The sequence below is a fragment of the Carassius gibelio genome, chromosome B10 (genome assembly GCF_023724105.1).
Source record: "Carassius gibelio isolate Cgi1373 ecotype wild population from Czech Republic chromosome B10, carGib1.2-hapl.c, whole genome shotgun sequence".
Lineage (NCBI taxonomy): Eukaryota > Metazoa > Chordata > Actinopteri > Cypriniformes > Cyprinidae > Carassius > Carassius gibelio.
The window spans coordinates 5,479,891-5,486,678 of record NC_068405.1 but is presented as its reverse complement, the minus strand read 5'-3'; the positions used below and the strand labels follow the sequence as shown (position 1 = coordinate 5,486,678).

The following is a 6,788-nucleotide window of genomic DNA, read 5'->3' as shown; positions in this document are numbered from 1 at the left end:
AAGTATTTTAAAGTTTAAAATTAAAGTATTAGTTAGGTTCATGTCACAGCTGTCACAGAGCTTCCGGTCACTTAAATTACACTATTTTTGTTTCCGGGTTGACCATCATGCAGCGGTCAGGCTCGTCCTTCCAGTCCAGAAGCTGGATGATCTCAGGAACCCTGGGGCCTTGATTTTCTCGAAATAACAGAGCGACCTCCAGTGGAAGGGGATGGGGATAACCGTCCTAGAAGAAAGACAGTTGATAAGATGGATAAAGGACCAAACTGATGACAAGGATTGATAGTCTGTTGAAAAATAGACTTTATAGACTGTGATTAATGTTGTGACAGTGACAGAGAGAACAAAGACTACTTACGATGCAGACAGATTTCTTGTTCCTGTTGGAGGTGAATTTTACTGCCACATGATCAACAAAACAAAGCAAAAATTATTGAAGATTTACAATTAATTTATGTGCATAATTAATCAATTTTCAATCATTAACTGTGAACATACATCAGTGTTCACACATGCCAGCATACAACTGTGAAAAACATGTACATTGTGATGAATTTAAATTCAAAGCATGTTTTAACAAGTCTGACAGGTTAAATTCCCTAAACCGTTCATATATATGACCCTGGACCACAAAACCAGCCATAAGGGTCAATACAAGGATCATCTGAAAGCCTTCCATTGATGTGGGTTTGTTAGATTATGGCAATATTTGACTGAGATACAACTATTTGAAAATGCAAAAAAAGAAAATGTAAATAAAGTATAATTGAGAAAATTGCCTTTAAAATTAAAATAAGATCCAAATTAAGTTCTTAGCAATGCATTTTACTTATCAAAAATAAAGTTTTTATATATTTACGATAGAACATTTTCAAAAATTCTTAATGGAACATGATCTGTATTTATTATCCTAATGATTTTTTGACATAGAAGAATTTATCATTTTGGCCGATACAGTGTATTGTTGGCTATTGCTACAAATATACCCCAACATAGATTACTGACACTGACATAAACTAAAAACCTAGTATGAAAACCATTATTGTTATTAGATTTTTAACAAAACACCCCCATGGTTGGGGTAAATACCCCTCAGTCTGACAAAGCAATTTGCTTTAAACATTTACAGCAAAATCAGAGTACATGCAGTTTTTGCTGAAAGATAAAAGTACAAAATTAGAATAGTCTTATCTGAAAAAAATAAACGTTAGCTGGTGCTAACTAGCTAGCTAACTAGCTACTTGATGCTAATCTGAGGTAATCTATAAATATAAAGTCCAAATATTTTGACTCAACCAACTAGTTACAATACATTTGATGGAAAAACAAAGGATTTGATGTTCAGAACAGAAAAACTAAAGTAATTGCACATTGGACCCTGGGTGTGTTTTACCCTTTTTGTTTACTGACTACGTTTGAGAAAAAAATCATGTCATTCTGAAAATATAATTATATTTTTATTAAATAACACATACTCCCAGTCTACAGGCCCTGCTGTTCTCTTATCAAATATAACTGTGATGTTCTACAAAACAAGCTTTAAAACACTTTTTCTCTCTCCGGTACATCACCAGTGTAAACTTCATCATGAAAACTTCTACATCGCTCTTGTCAATGTAGTCCATAAATACAATATAAAATAATCTTGTGGTCATTTTGGGAAAACCCGTTTTCCCCTCTCTACCCTACAGTACAATTAAAATATTGAAATAAGTTCATAAAGTCCTGTTTGAGTTGATAAACCCTTGCATTTTCCAGTCTGTTTTCTCTCTTGGTGTCTTGTGTGTGCGGTGCTTCATGTCCTCCTCATCGTTCTCCAGCAGGACTCCCAGATCTTGCAGACGTCACCTCTCTCATAACCTCACTCTTCTGCTCATCTCCTTCCAGCAAGTGCTCTACTTCACTCTTCAGCTTCCGCTCCGCCTTCCGCAAACACTACAGTGGATAAAAAGCCACTGATAAAGCCCACCCATGTCTTCTTAGTAGACAACTAGAAGAGAGGGGTGCGACCAAACAAGAACCCAAACTCGGAAGCCATTATAAATAAAGCAAGAGATGGGCACTATAAACCAGATCATGCCCTCAAACAGGTTGCGAATGATTAATTGGGACAGAGTGGCCAAAATCATAAGAGTCCAGCCGAGCATGTAGAACTGTGGGCGATGGCGTCTCTTCACCAGACTCAGAGCAAACATGCAGAACCCAGCGAGGTACAGGACAAACGGAATGAAGCCATGGGATTGGCTGAGCAGGCGTATAGGCTCCTCCCTCTGCACCAGAGTGAAGAAGTTATCCGTGAGCGTTTCCCCATAGAGGAAGTCGTTCACGTACAGCAGGAAGTACCAGGTTAGCGTTCTGAACCATGGCAGGCGGTGCCAGTGATGACCGATGGTGATCAGCTCATGGAAGCACTTGATCTGAACGCACAGCACAATCGTCATCAGAGCCATGGGACCCAGATAAATACTGCAGAAGAAGCCAGAGATCATAGCCAAGGCGAGGATCTCCCTCCATCGCCAGGAAAGGCCTGAGAGGACTCTGTTGAGACCCTCTGGTGTGTCGTCGACAGGAACGGGAACTTCAGGACCCTCCGAGTCTGATTTAGTCTCAGTGTCCGAGGCTTCATAAGTCTCCTCGTCGTCCGAGCGCTGATCTCGCAGCTCTGACAGAAGGACTTCAGAAGAAGCCTCCTAGAAGAAACACAATTCATATAACGATTAGATCATTTCACAAATAACCCTAGAGCAGTTCTGGACAAACGGTTGACAGCGGGAGTCTGTCTGTGATTGTTAATATGAGATGTTTGACACTGAACCTCTGAATGAACCGATCCAAAGCCTCCTTCACTCAGATCAACGCCGATATCATCGCTGCAGGAATTAATGCCTGTTAAAAGAAAAAACAGAGGTGTTATGAAATGTGATGCAAGATGTATCTGATATTCATATTTACATTGAGATATTTGTGCTTTTAGAAATGCATTTGTCAGCACTACACGACTGTGATCTGAAGTGCTCGTCGAACTACTTTTCTATGTTATTTTTCATTTACCCTTAAAGAAAGTGCATACTGAAGTTGTTTTAAAGTACAGTGAAAACAGATCTTGTGTGTTTTTCTTGGCTTATGGTAGCAAACTGACCCATAGCTGTTGTCTGAGTATCCTCCAGCTGGCTGGTCTGAGGTGCCTCAGGGGCCACTGTTGGACTCTCTGAAGTTTGGGCAGTGCTGACTGAATCCACTTCAGGGTGACCAGTCATAGGCTCCTCTGTAGTCAGGACATCAACACTCAATTCAGGGACAGTCTGGAGCGAGTCGACGTCACATTTGCACATGACACCGCTGAGAACGTCAACTCTCCGTTCAGACAAATCCCAGACTAAATCATGGATCAGCGGCTCGTGGCTCCAGTCTTCAGGGTGACGGCTCGAGGGTTGCTCTGCCGAAGAGAGGAGGACTGCTGGGTAACTGCCTATATGTGCAGAAGTCTGGCCTAAAGAGGATAATGACATTAACACAACACTTAATAAATACTCATATTACTGCAATTAAGCTCAGTGTAAATTAAGAAATTTATTTTTGTCAAAACTCATGCCAGACATATTTAATGGTGAAGGGTTAGTTCATCGAAAAATGAAAATTATGTCATTAATGACTCACCCTCATGTTGTTCCAAACCCGTGAGACCTCCGTTTATCTTCTGAACACAGTTTAAGATATTTTAGATTTAGTCTGAGAGCTCTCAGTCCCTCCATTGAAGCTGTGTGTACGCTACAGTGGTGGACGAAGTACACAAATCAAGTACTTGAGTAAAAGTACAGATACATATGGTAAAATATTACTCCAGTAAAAGTAAAAGTACTCCTTTTTCAATGTTACTCAAGTGAAAGTACAAAAGTACTCGAGTTTTTATGTACTTAAGTAAAAAAGTACTGCAAGATAGATGTTTGCAATTTTATATAGGCTACTTAATTTAATTTTATATTAGCACATATTCTTTTTATAATCCTACTGCTCAAAATACCTTGGATTTTTTCAAAATAACCACTATATGAAGTCAAGATATATTTTTGTTGTTGATATGGACTACGCTGATGAGAGTAATGTTCACTGTGAAGCTTACACTGTGATGTACCCGAGAGAAAACAGAGATGACCATCTGATTTTCACCAATAAGAACAAAGTAATTTAAAGTTTGTTGTTTTACAGAATATCAAAGTTACAGTAAAGACCAAAAGTTTGGACACATCTTCTCATACAAAGAGTTTTCTTTATTTTCATGACTATGAAAATTGTAGAGTCTCACTCAAGGCATCAAGGGCTATTTGACCAAGAAGGAGAGTGATGGGGTGCTGCGCCAGATGACCTGGCCTCCACAGTGACCGGACCTGAACCCAATCCAGATGGTTTAGGGGTGAGCTGGACCGCAGACAGAAGGCAAAAGAACCAACAAGTGCTACGCATCTCTCGGAGAACTCCTTCAAGACTGTTGGAAGACCATTTCAGGTGACTACCTCTTGAAGCTCATCGAGAGAAAGCCAAGAATGTGCAAAGCAGTGATCAAAGCAAAAGGTGGTTACTTTGAAGAACCTAGAATATGACATATTTTCAGTTGTTTCACACTTTTTTGTTATGTATATAATTCCATGTATAATTCCATATGTGTTAATTCATAGTTTTGATGCCTTCAGTGTGACTCTACAATTTTCAGAGTCATGAAAATAAAGAAAACTCTTTAAATGAGAAGGTGTGTCCAAACTTTTGGTCTGTACTGTATATATGACATGATAATAAGGCCTGAAGTTAGGAAGAACATTTTACGGAAAAAAATAATAAAAAAAATGTAAATAAAGATAATGATTTTTTCCTTCTCAAATCTTGTCTGTGGTTTAAAAACACCCCTGGCCAAACGGGGTGCATCTCTTCCCACTGATAATTACTGTAGTTACCATGTTCTGAACATCACATCCTTTCTTTTCTAACCAGATGTAAACTATATTATATATATATATATATATATATATATATATATATATATATATATATATATATATATATATATATATATATAGGTGGCTGAATAAAAATATTTGGACATTATTTATAAAAATTACATCAATTTAGCACCAACAAGCTTGTTAGCTAGACAGTTAGCATCAGCTAACAATATTTACTTATTTTCAGTACGATGAACATTCATGTCTGTCTATTCGTCTAGTTAATCCAAACAATATACATATGTATAACGTTACTGTCGATAAACAATATAAAAACAGACGTCACATAGGACATTTTAATAAAACTGTTAACATCACGGCAGCGGGGAATTTGAACGTGCACGAGTTATTGTATTTAATCTGTGTTATTTTATGGGTTTTTTGTTGTTGTTGTTGTTTTTTTACCTAGAATTGATGTGTCTGCATCGTCTGCACTCGAGCATTTGAGTGGGCTTAAATAGATACCTTTACAACGGATTTAGTTTCCAAACAACTGACAGTTTTGACCTAAATATGATTTTCAGTTACAATAATTAATCCAAAATTTCGACATTAATAACTTACTTTTAGCAACGTCAGACGCACGCGCGCTCACAAGATCTCCCGGTGGCCGGTTCCTACTTCTGGTGACTCACACTAAGGTTCATTTGAATCAGTGAGTGGTTGACTCCAGAACAGCTGCAATCGGATCATTCTAATTCGTAAACGAATCGTTTGGTGTGATTCGCGATCCGATTTAAAAGTTTATTTTGAAAAGATTCAGTTCGTTCATGATGAATCAGACAGCGCTTCTGCGTGTCGGAGCACGTGATATATAGGGAGTAACGATATGTTTTATTAAATGTAGTGAAGTAAAAAGTACGATTTTATGCTTTGGAATGTAGTGAAGTAAAAGTAAAAGTTGCTCAAAATAAAACTACTCCAGTAAAGTACAGATACTTGAAAAATGTACTTAAGTACAGTAACGAAGTAAAGCTACTCCGTTACTGTCCACCACTGGTACGCTATACTGTCCATGTCCAGAAAGGTAAGAAAAACATCATCAAAGTAGTCCATGTGACATCAGAGGGACAGCATCGAAAATACATTTTGGTCCAAAAATAGCAAAAACTAAGATTTTATTCATCATTGTCTTCTCTTCCGTGTCTGTGTGAGAGAGAGTTCAAATCAAAGCAGTTTGTGATATCCGGTTCGTGAACGAATCACTCGATGTAACCGGATCTTTTTGAACCAGTTCACCAAATCATACTGAATTATTTTAAACAATTCAGGGCAATCATCGCCAATGACGCCATTACGTCGAGCGCAAAAAGAACCGAAGATAAACGGAGGTCTTACAGGTTTGGAACGAGTCATTAATGAGATAATTTTCATTTTTCGATGAACTAACCCTTTAAATAGTTTGTTTTCAATCAGCTTGAGCATTGTGTGTTTAAGTGGAAGTATCATGTTAAACTGTTAAAAGTGTGCAACATTAAGTTACAACTTTTTATTTTGTGAATGTAAGCAAGGTCACCAGATGTTGCTTGGTAAACTTCTAGGTTACCATGTCAATAAATAAATATTGTGTGAATAGATAAATGATGCATTGTTAGTTGTATTCAACTGTTTGTTAACTTAAGCTGTAATTTCTATTAAGTTACAGACTTTATAAAACTGAACTGAAGCTGGGTCTCTAAATTCTTGAGTGTGTCCAGAAAACATGGAACACACAAAAGCAGTGACATGTTGTCATAACATGGACATATGATTTACCATCAGGACTCCGCACAGGAGGAACATCTTTCTCATCTT

At 37.7% G+C, this 6,788-nt stretch overlaps 1 pseudogene; it reads right to left on the bottom strand.

Annotated features, from left to right (window-relative positions):
• Positions 1-1,418: 1,418 nt before the first annotated feature.
• Positions 1,419-3,332, bottom strand: LOC127966083 (phosphatidate cytidylyltransferase 2-like; annotated as a pseudogene).
• Between the last annotated feature and the right edge of the window lie 3,456 nt (positions 3,333-6,788).